Consider the following 12,201-nt stretch of genomic DNA (forward strand, 5'->3'; position numbering starts at 1 on the left):
TTTCAATCGGTTTTTTGCACATCGTTCGACTAGTATTGTACAATGTTGTGATAATAAAAATACTCCAAAATAATTAAATTTCACACGAATATGGAACAACGATTAGATCGGTCGATTTTTTGAGGTTATCAAAATCAATGATTGTAAGAAATTGGCTGGAAAATTCGATAATTTATACTTTCTATTTTCAAAAAGGCTTGTTCTTCGAAAGCATCATCAATCAGAAGCCTGATGGAAAAAATCAAGTTATTTTTGGAGCAACAATTTAACAGATATAATAAAATAAATTTTCCCGTATATTTTTAAAGATTTTTTTTAAATTTGATGGGAATTGATATGAGTAGAATTTTTTGTGTAAAAGTACGTCCTGACGGAAGTCCTAATATAGTATTAATATGAAAAATAACTTACGCCTTCATAGAGTTACTTAGTAAGTCCCCACGTCACATTCAAAGCACAACAGAAACACAATTGTTTTATTCTTAGAAGACCTATCAAAGTACATTGACAATCATCAAAATTGGCAACACTGCTGTAATAAAATCGATTTTTTTTTCCACATATTGTTATTCTGAGATTACCAATTGAAAAATTCGGAGAAAACTGTTTACAATTTGCTGTAGATCGATAAATATGCGTACATGATTTTAAAAGTATGAGACTTTTTAGTAAAACTACCATAAACAGTAAAATTTATACTTAAGACTGTAGTTTAATCTCACGATTTAGCTTTCGTTTATACTAATATAGTTTCTTTAGTAATCTAAACTAGTTTTGAACACGCTTTTTACTTTTCTCTATTGCTGGGAGTGAAAGGATGGTATATCAGCAAATTTGGCCATAAATGGGTAAATCACTAAAGTTACCTAATGTCATAGAATGGTGGAATATAATTGATATTTTTAAAGCTTTACCTTTAGTAGAATAGTAAAGGATACAAACATAGAATTTGTTCATAAAAATAAGGATTTTTGTTTTGCGAAAAATAATGTAAAACTTTGACGGACAGCTTTTTTTAAGAGTTTTTGGAAAAACTATTTAGCTCTTCAACCAAAAACATTTTCAAAGATTTTATATTTTCATAGCAGTTTAGAATAATAGGTCAACGATACACAGAAAACCGATTACGATTTTATCAATAAATAAAAAAAGATATAGCATAAACAAAGTGTCCACTTTATAAAATGAACAGTCCTTACAAGAGCAGACTTGCCAGTATGATTTAATGCTCCTATTTTCAAGCTTAATATCTAATTGATCAAACACAAATTCCCCTATGCAAAGAAAATTATCGCAAAACAACCAAAACACGTTACAAGCGCTCAGCTTTTTTAACCCAAAAGCTCAGTCACAAGCTTCCTCTACTTCACCGTCACTGACATATCCGCCTTTTTCATGTCAATTACATTGTCGCCATCATCATGTCGTTTGTAGGCTGTCAATCACTTTAACACGAGCCCAGCTTGCTCCAGTTATCCCCTACATCTCATCGAAAACGGAGAAAAAACTTGTTTTGAACCAAACGAAGCGATCTAATGCGAATCCGATTCTTAAATCTACACCTTCTTCTGGAACCGCACCGCCACCACCTCCACCTTCCAAACCGAAGATGTTTGCAATATCTTATGACACTCCGGCCGTCGTACGATTTTATGCTAGATGCCGGCTTGGGGAAGAAAACTTTTGTCATCTTCAAGCTCCTTCTCAAAATTCTTCGACTCTTGGGAAACGCAAAGGAATGTGTTCCGAGGTACCTGGCTGTATGTGTGTTTGTAGGTGCCTATTACGCCCCCATTTTCCGAAAAGGAAAAGTTTTGAGCTTCCAGCAAGGTAATAAAACTCCTCCTAAAGATAAGATGGACATGACTTGAAATAGTGCTCGATTGAGGTTAGAGCGTGGTGAAAATTTTAGAAATTTTGTTGGGGCGATGGTTAGCAAAACGCAGAAAGTTCTCCGTTGAAGGGGGACGTTCGGTGAAACACTAGACCAGATGAAAAGGATCAAAACTCGGTTTTGGTTGTAGAACGAGAAACAGTAACTTTATAAATAGGCATCCCAAAAGGATCACTTAATTGAATGCCTAAAGGTACCATCTCGATGATTATGAATAAGAGTAAGAAACAGGTCGGAATTTTTAAAATGTGATGTGTCCTTGTGTAACATTCCACCTTATAATAATCGAATTTTATCAACTTAGTATCATGTGTAGTATACATAAGCTTATTCAAGCGTATTGAAATATGGGATGGCATTACGCATCTCGAATCAAGTGACTAGAGTTGAAAGTTTTGGAACTATAGCATCATGTACCTTTCGAATGCGGTACTAGATTTCGTGTGGAAAATGTCAAATGAGTTGAATATTATTAAAAAAAACACTGTAACTTCAATTTACGAACTAGATGAGGGGTTCGCAAATTGAATTGGTTTGTGAATTTAATCAGATCGTTATAACATGGGAGAAAAATAAAGTTGCATAATTCCACGGGGCACCCTCCAGGACTATTTCTTAGGGTCAGAGGGAGACTTCCTAAAAATTTCAGTTGATTTGATCGTTCCATGAGCTGGCGCAATTGAATTGAAGTTAATATAGGATTTTCAGCTCATACATATGGGAAACAGCACATCATCTCCTGTTTGGATCAAGAAAATTGTTGATCGCATTCAATTGAACCCAGAATTTCAACAACACTACTTGATATCATAGCGAACAATATTGTAGAAGGTTGTATGATGATTACAATTGATAAAGTTGGTGTTTTAACTATTTGAAGTAGATTTGCAATATTGCTTCTTCAACATAGCCACTAAGAGCATCGTAGCCACCTATGACGCTGGGCGAGCTGCGGTACAAGGTGCATGCATATATGTGATTGTACGGGAGTGCTGATCTAAGACTAACTTTCAACAACTGAAAGGTTAATGAAAATGAGCTTCAATCCAGATACAAGGGGTCGTCCATAAACGACGTAGCATTTTAGGAGGGAGAGGGTAGTGACGAATTTGTGACGATGTGGTACGAGGGAAGGCAGGGGTCCCAACTAGTGGACGTAGCGTTTAGAATTATGTCGATGTAAAAAATAGTGCTGAAAAAATTGACAATTTCCCAGCTGTTTTCAATCGGGTGAAGCTAATTTTTTGTTCGTGGCTGAGGCTTAGTATGAGCTTATTACCTACAAAATATCACTAGAATCAATGAAAACCATATTATGGATCAATTTTCATATTATGGATCAAATTGTGACATATTACGGATCAGTGCACAAAATCAATAGATTTTCGACTCAATGCATCTGTATTGCATGATTTGGCGAAAGTTAACAATGTGTCACATATTACTGCAAAAAAAGCAGTGCTAGAGATGAAAACAAGCGTAAATTGCCTATTTTTAGTGATACTGCATTGTAGTATCAGGTATCAGAAGGCCGGCTCCAAAGACACGTTCCCCACTAGTTGGGAGATTTGTGCCATCGCCATATTTGAGCCTATTTCATCATCTGTCCGATGGGAGAGGAAAGGGAAGGGAAAGATGGGAGGAAATAGGAGTGGGGTCCCTTGAAGAGGGAAGATCGCATAAGCAAAATGAGAGCATGTAGCTCCATACCACAATGGGTTCGAACAGCGCCCTAAAAAGGGCACTGCAAAACGCATGAGCGTAAAGAGAGCCTATAGCTCATTCACTTAATAAGTGTTTACCAAGTAATTGGAATCGCATTTGCGCAAAAACTGGACAGTTACATATCAGGTGATACGAAGATCCATAATCGGAGTCACAACTATCACACACAAATGAGTCAGCACGCTGAATATTTGCTATGTGATAGTTGAGTCGGCAGTGGCCTGTCAACGCTCTGACCAAGAGACTGCACTTCTGCTTTGACAGATTTGTTAAATACTTCGCCACCCTTGGAGATGGCTCAGTAATGTACAATTTTGTTTGACGACATGACTCCAAACTATTCCAATATTGCTTGTGCTGAGTTGCCGCCCAAGAATTTATCTGAAGCTTCACCCAGCACTTCGAAATTGGAATAGCCGGCTCAGGGCCAATGAAGTCATGCGATGCTCCTTCGCGAGCTAGCTCATCAGCCAATTCATTTCCAACGATGGAAGAATGGCCAGGTACCCATACAAGGTTTACAGAGTTGACTGAATTCAGTTCCTCAATTTGAGTTCGACATGCGATAACAAGCTTCGACCTTGAGTTGGCCGAAGCGAGAGCTTTTATAGCAGCTTGACAATCTGAACAGAAGTATATGACTTTACCCATTACGCGCTGTTGAAGTGCTGATTGCACTCCACACATAAGGGCAAATATTTCCGCCAGAAAAACGGTGCAGTTTCTACCAAGTGAGTAAAACTGATTCAGCCTTAGCTCACGAGAATATACTCCTGCACCAGCTCTACCTTCAAGAAGGGAGCCATCAGTGTAACATACTATATTGTTTGATATACTTCTTTCCAAATAGCCAGACGTCCACTCTTCCCGTGAAGGGAATTGTGTGATAAATGTCCTGCAAGGAAAGTGACAAGCAATTGTGAGATCACTTGGAGCAAGGACAATTTTGTCCCAATTCACCAAAAGTGGAAACAACGAAGTGTGTGTAGATCTACGATTCACTGGATTTTTCTCCAGTAGATCCAGTACCCATAAACGGTAAGAGCAAGAAAGTACTTCTTGTTTTGGCGCAACGTCGAAAAGGGCCTCGAGCGCTGCTGTGGGAGTTGTAGAGAACGCACCAGACATCGCCATCAAGCACATCCTTTGGAGATGTTCCAATTTTGATTGGATTGTTCTCACTTCGCCCTTTTGCCACCACACAAGACATCCATATGCCAATATTGGTCGAACAACTGTTGTGTAAATCCATTTGATATATTTGGGTTTGAGGCCCCAAGTTTTACCAAAGGTTCGCCGGCATTGACCGAAGGCCATGCAAGCTTTTTTGACTCTGAAATCAATGTGAGGTGTCCATGAAAGTTTGGAATCTAGAATGACTCCGACATACTTTACTTGATCAGTCACATTAATCTCAGTGCCAAAAAGACGTAAAGGTCGAATTCCATCGCGGTTTCGTCTTTCCGTAAAAAGAACAATAGATGTTTAATTCGGGTTAACCGAAAGGCCATATTGGCGACACCAACTCTCGACTACCTGAAGAGCACTTTGCATCAGGTCGAATAGGGTGCTTATGCACATACCAACTATCAGAGCTAGATAGTCGTCGGCAAATCCATATGTTGGAAAACCGCTATTATTGAGTTGCCTCAATAGCGTATCTGCTACTAGATTCCACAAAAGTGGTGACAAGACTCCCCCTTGGGGGCATCCGCAAACACTCAATTTTCAAATCGCTGCTTGACGCAATGTCGAGAAGAGATGTCGGTTTTTGAGCATTTGATGAAACCAATTGGTAATCATTGTAGGTAGCCAATGGTTTCGTGCGGCTTCCAATATGGCATCGAAAGACACGTAATCAAAGGCACCCTCAATATCCAAGAAAACACCCAAGCAGGAGTGCTTCTGAGCGAATGCTTTCTCGATATCGTATACAACTTTGTGTAAAAGAGTCACAGTGGACCTTCCAGATTGGTAAGCATGTTGATTGACATGAAGAGGCATGTTTGCCAAATAAACATCACGGATGTGATGATCGATAATGCGTTCCAGACATTTCAGAAGAAAAGAGGTCAGACTGATTGGTCTAAAACTCTTCGCTTCCTCATACGACGCACGTCCTCTTTTTGGGATAAACTTTACAGTAATATCACGCCAGGATTTGGGAATGTACCCGGTAGCAAAACTGCTTACAAGTAGCTTTTTCAAAACATGTTTGATAAACTCAAACCCCTTTTGGAGCAGAACAGGATAAATCCCATCCGCTCCTGGAGATTTGAAAGGAGCAAAACTATTAAGTGCCCATTGAATCGATTCAGTAGTTACGATACTGCGAGCCGAGGCCACAGACTCATAACTACATGAAAAGACATTTGGTTCATCCGTAGATGCTATGTCCACACATCCGGGGGAGTGTGTATTGAATAAACATTCTAAAACTTCTTCATCAAAAGAAGTAAATTCACCATTAGCGAATTTCGTTCACTTGGAAATCCTTAGATTTTGCAAGGATTTTGTTCAGCCGACTGACTTCACTCAAACTGGAAACATTTGTGCAAAGGTTTTTCCAGCCGGATCGTTCAGCAGAACGAAGAGCCTTCTTGTAAGCATTGCGAGCCGACTTGAACAACTCTGATCCAGCTGAACGGCGTCTGTTCCAACTCCTTCTACATTGTTTCCTGAGTCTAGTCAGATCGGAATTCCACCATGGGGTCCCTCTTGCAGTCTTTACAGACCGCAGAGGACATGCTTCTTCAAAAGCTTCCATAATGTAGGATGTTGTAGTATCAACGGCATCATCCAGATCACTTGGATTTTCAATGGACGGAGAATATCCATGAAATTTGGTCGCAACCAATTCAATATAGAGTTCCCAGTTTGTTGATCGGGGATTCCTAAAACGCAAAGTCTGCGCAGTTACATTTGAATGTTCAAAGAAGATGTAGCGATGATCAGATAATGATTCCTCATCTAATACATGCCAATTCGTCAACTCGTGACTGATTCTATTCGAGCATAGCGTTATGTCTAACACTTCTTCTCTATTAGAAACCATGAAGGTTGGGCGATTGCCTATGTTAAGTAATCCAAGGTCTGTACTACTTAAGTATTCCATCAGACTGGAGCCTCTCAAATTGATATCTGAGCATTGGCATCACTGCCCACAATCAGCGGAAGGCCTTTTGTTACGCAGTGTACGACAACTCGTTTGAAGTCATCCGTTGGGGATGGTTCATCATGTGGTAAATATACCGAACAATAGACGTATTTCCTGTTGAGGTCACCAACAGAAACATCAATTGTGACAGCACATACATCTCTGGTCGTCAACTCAGAAACGAGTGTAGCAACGATTGCTTTATTTACGAGCACGCATGCGCGGGGCATGGAGCGCGAGTTTGCCATTTCAAGTTTGCTGAAAGTAGCAAAAACTGGGTCCACAAGGTTACCTAGATAGAAGTTTCCTCTACGAAAGTAGGGTTCTTGAACTAGCGCCACTTGGGCTGCACCATTTTGCATGAGTCTGCAAAGATTGATCATTGCTGTTCTTTCATGCTGAAGATTGATCTGAGCTAACCTAACCGTAGCCACTACCCAAACTAGGCAGGATTAAGCTTTTTGCAATCTCAGCACGAAAAAGACCAGCAACGAAAAAACCAGATCGGTATCTATTTAAAGTCGCCAAAGGCGAAAGAGCACAGAGTACACTGTGTAAAACGCATAATGCGAATCCATATAGGTGATAATTTAAATTAAATGTCAACATATTCATAATCCCACCCTTATTAAGCCTCAGGATAGAGACTGAAAAAGGGCAGCCGATTATCTCGGAGAAACACAAGGTCACCTACGCCATTGCTCCGGGTAGCACAGGAAGGACTCAATACTGTGGAGGGCGCCCTGGTACCCCACAGGCTCCGTTTGCGGTTAGGTTTTTTTTTTAGACCCCCCTAACCATTCATTCCTAGGCACGGTACGCATCACACCATAAATTAGGGGTCACCTGTGAGGTGGCCTTTACCACCGAAACACGCAGTCCGTAGTGTTAATTCTTAGCCAGTTGAAACAACCGCTATCGACACTACGCGGCTATCTAGGCTGCTCGGAAAAAGGAGGTTAATATTGATGATTAACTCCTGACGTGCCCAAGAAACCGGCCTCTAAATGTTCGGCGGATCATAGTGCACAGTTTAGCTTAGAGTCCTTCTCTGCCACTCGATGATTAGCCACCCCTGACATGGGGAACAGACGCTGTTGTGACCCTTCAGGTTTGTAGAAACAAACCTCCCCCTTACCTGTCAGCATACGACCAAATTCCCCACCGGGGTTGATTACCCGATCTTCCCTTAGGTTGTTCATATCCCGGCTAGTAACGCAAAAAAGTGAAAAAAAGTTTTTTTTTTCAGAACTTGTAAAAAAAGTAGTGTCACAATAGTTTTTACGATTAAAATAGTTTGTTGTTGTGTGATGAAGCATTTTGCTGTCGATAGAGAAGTTAAACTGTTTTTATACCACATAACACTTGTTCCAATCACCAATTCATCCCGTTAGGCCGAATGCAATTAGACCAAATGTCGTTAGGCAGAATGTCATTAGGCCAGAAGGGTCGTTAGGCCGAAAATGGCCGATAGTTCTAATGAACCATAAGATCGAATGGGTAACTAACTAGGATAGGTCAAGATTACTTGCATCTAGAAGCCGCCAAATCAATTTTCAGGTCGTATGGATTGTTGGTCGTTAGATCAGGATAATTTGCATTACCTAGAAATCCACGCTGTGAAATACAACTAAAACGATCAGCCTTTGATTTAAAGAAGGAAAAAACACTTATGAATGTGTTAGCAGTTTGAAAAAGTTTTAAATGATCAAATATTATTTCGGCCTAACAAACCATTCGGCCTAACGGCATTCGGTCTAATGACTAACGAGCAACGTCCAACAAAAAAGATCCGTGATATTTGTTAGGAGACACTGGAATCAAAGAAATCGTGAAATATTTCCTTTAGATCAACTAAATCTGTTCAATACCATATCGCAGCTGTTCAACCCAGCTTTTCAAATGTCGAAGCTACTTCCATTAAGAAATATTTCACCAACGTTTGCCCCATTCCATCGGAAAATTCATCTTCGCTTCAATCAGCCAATTGCCACACACTCTGACAGTTCCTTTGATCCTCCCTATTCCCATCTCTAGATTGTGCGAGGCAGTCTACGTCTACAACCAATCATTTCCCTACTCGAAGCGCTCCTCACGCTTCGTTCCCATCCTGCTTCACCCCTCGAATTCCCCATCAGTCCTACCGGTCTAACAACGCACTGATCGAACACTGGAGGACGCTTTGTATCCTTAGCCATTAATCACTCGAAGAGGACTCGGGACGGGACCGACCACCGGTGGCCGGGACGGTTGATTGGGAGCAAATATCAAATCCTTCAACCTACTTCTGGCACATTCCTATCCCCTCCCGTGGCACATAAGAGTAACGATACCAAATTCCTGGTCAAAAGTCGAAACATTTTAATATTCTAATCTTTTACTGCTCATATAAAGAAAAATGGCCATTCAAAAGTATTCAAGACTTTTCGTCGAGAAATTAGTTCTGTTACTCCTACGTGCGTTGCGATGTTACAAGTATTCGGACTCTCTTTGGGAGATGCTTTTAAAACGAAACCGTTTTGCCGGACATGATTGCGGTTGCCGTCGCTTTCCTCACGCCATCACGGTCCTCTTCCTCGTAGATTCGCCGTTTTGAGTTTGAAGTGGAAGTTACTGGTTACTTTTGTGTACGTACATGATTGGTTTTTCGGGGGAGACTCTCTAAATGATGAATTGGATGTTTAGGGATTCGCCTAAAATGAATAATGGCTGATGGGTTCCTTTTTTTCTTTCACTTTTCTCTGCCAATACAGAATATCAACGGATTTGAATGCAAAATTCCCATCTCTCTTAAAGGGAAAACCGTTTTGCATAAATTTCCAAACGCTCCGTGGAATGGAATATATTAGTGGAATTTGCTGTACGAAGGAGTGTGGGAATTTTTAACGTCCGAAGAATTTTATCGTTGGACCTACCTCGATCGAAAAAAAAAGTAAGACGGTGGTTTCCAACCGGAAAATGCATGAATCATACGTAATTGGGTCCTAAAGCCCTGTCCCAATTTTAGTGCCAAACGCTTAAGTTTAGGCCAAAAACACATGTTTACTCAATTTTTTAATGTTTTCCGTTAATTTCAGCCCAAAAACATTTTTATTAGATTTTGTCACATTCTTTGGCTCAAACTCAAATTTGGGGTGTATTTTGTTTTCCGTGTCCCTTACGAAATGTCAGATAGGAACAACCCCAGTGGTCGAACTAAAACCCCTGTGGTGTTTTTGTCGACTAAGCGAACGTCAAACATGATCAAAAGTGTCAAGGTTCATTTATGGACCAAATATTTAAATTAAAGTTTAAACATGATATAGACATTATTTGAGCGGGAAAAATTGCTAAAGTAATTACAGTAACATGCTTTTTCGTGTTATTAAATAAAAACAAGATTTCATTACAGATTTTAGGACCCAATTACTTTTTTCGTGATTTTGGAACAATTGTAAGATTGTAAGAATACATCTTTTATGATAAATCTTCGAGCAATTAAGTGGAATATCTATGAGTGAATAAAAATTGCATATGAATCAAGTCGAACTCAAAACTCTCTGAGTACAGTTAGAAAAAAATGTAAAAAAAGACAAATGGAAGAAGAAGAAGAGATCGTATATGGTTGGGAGAGGTAGAAAATAAATATAGTAATGATAAAGTTATCAAAAAGATGTAGAAAAAAAGATATATAAATTAAAAGTAGCAAAAAAACGAATAGAAATTTTTGGAGACCCAAAACAAAATTGAGAATGAGGAACAAAGACGAGAAAAGTATAGAGTCAGAACGATCGAAAAGTGATTAAGATGAACAACACATAGGTATTATGAAGACCAAGGGGAGAGAATGTAGCTGAAAAAAGATATGAAATTATTGAAAACAAAATGATAACAAAAAGAGGAAAGAAACCGAAACGGGATTGAAAAAATACAAAAAATAATGACCAAATGATTGTAGGGCCTTCCTTAGCCGACTGGTTAGAGTAAGCGGCTACAAAGCAAAACCATGCTGAAGGTGTCTGGGTTCGAATCCCGGTCGGTCCAGGATCTTTTCGTAAAGGAAATTTACTTGACTTCCCTGGGCATAGAGTATCATCGTACCTGTCACACGATATACAAATGCGAAAATGGCAATTTTTGCAAAGAAAGCTCTCAGTTAATAACTGTGAAAGTGCTCATATGAACACTACGCTGAGAAGCAGGCTCTGTCCCAGTCCCAAGAAGAAGAAGATGACCAAGAAATGGAAGGTTAGAGAATCTCTTACAAAGACCAAGAATGAAATTCACCAGCCTAATGAATTCATGAAAATAATAATCGTTAAATGAAAAACAAAAATGATGATCAGTAGAAAGTGACAGTTATAACAAGTGGTGCTTCTACGATAATTGTTAACACAGTTCATTTGAACTTATGCATACAATTCGATTGTGCTAAGTGATGTATTCCGCTGATTCTGTTCCGTCATTCCGCACATCATGGTTGGGAACCTTCAAAATAAAAGAAAATCGTGGTTGCAACGGTAAACCAGAAATAAAATTCATTAAAACCATCGCCCTGAGTGCGACAAAAGACCGACCGCCTGGAACTCGGAACTGCAGCTGCATCACTTTCGCAATCATCACCTGCATCGCACCCACGCCCTGGCAGACCGACCACATCCAATGCAGTGGCTACCTTATTCGAAACGACACGTGGGATGGATGGGAAAATACTTTTCACGATCAATTTGGCACGCTTCCGCACTACTTGAAGCAATCGCTCCTGCAAGCTCCTGTATTGGATCGGGGACTTTTTTTGTCACACCCTTATTCGAACGCAGGTATGTTGTCGTCGACGTCCAACAAGGGACGTTTCTGTGGGTAAGAGTTCACTTGCACTATCGCCAGTAAGGTGTTGCTACTGTACCCTTAGAAACCCGATGTATAATTGATTTGGGCCCTTTTGTCAAAAAATTATTGTATAAAATGTTATAAGATAATAGTTAGGGGAACTTGGTGCAAAATGCGCCGTCGGGGTGAAACGCGCCACCATCGCTTTGAACGCACGACGTGTTTTGGAATGTTTTTTTTTCACTAGAGATAATAGAAAATGTGTAAAAATGCTCAGGTACCTCGCGTACCTGAATGAATAAAATAGACCCCTCTGTGCGGTCCTTAGCCTCTTGCCCAGCAACTCCTATCTCAACCTCCTCGTGGTACTGGCCGGGGTACGAGTAACCTTAGGGAAGATCGGGTAATCAACCCCCGGTGGGAGCTTTGGTCGTATGCTGACTGGGAAGGGGGGGTTTGCTTTTGCTTTTGCTTCTGCAAACCTGGAGCGTCTGTACTCCATGTTAGGATCGGCTCACAACAGCGTCTGTTCCCCATTCCAGGGACGGCTGATCATCGTCCGAGTGCCAGAGAAGGACTCTAAGCTAAACTGTGCACTATGGTCCTCCGAATATTT

Source organism: Aedes aegypti, chromosome 1, assembly GCF_002204515.2.
Source record: "Aedes aegypti strain LVP_AGWG chromosome 1, AaegL5.0 Primary Assembly, whole genome shotgun sequence".
In the NCBI taxonomy this organism is placed as follows: domain Eukaryota; kingdom Metazoa; phylum Arthropoda; class Insecta; order Diptera; family Culicidae; genus Aedes; species Aedes aegypti.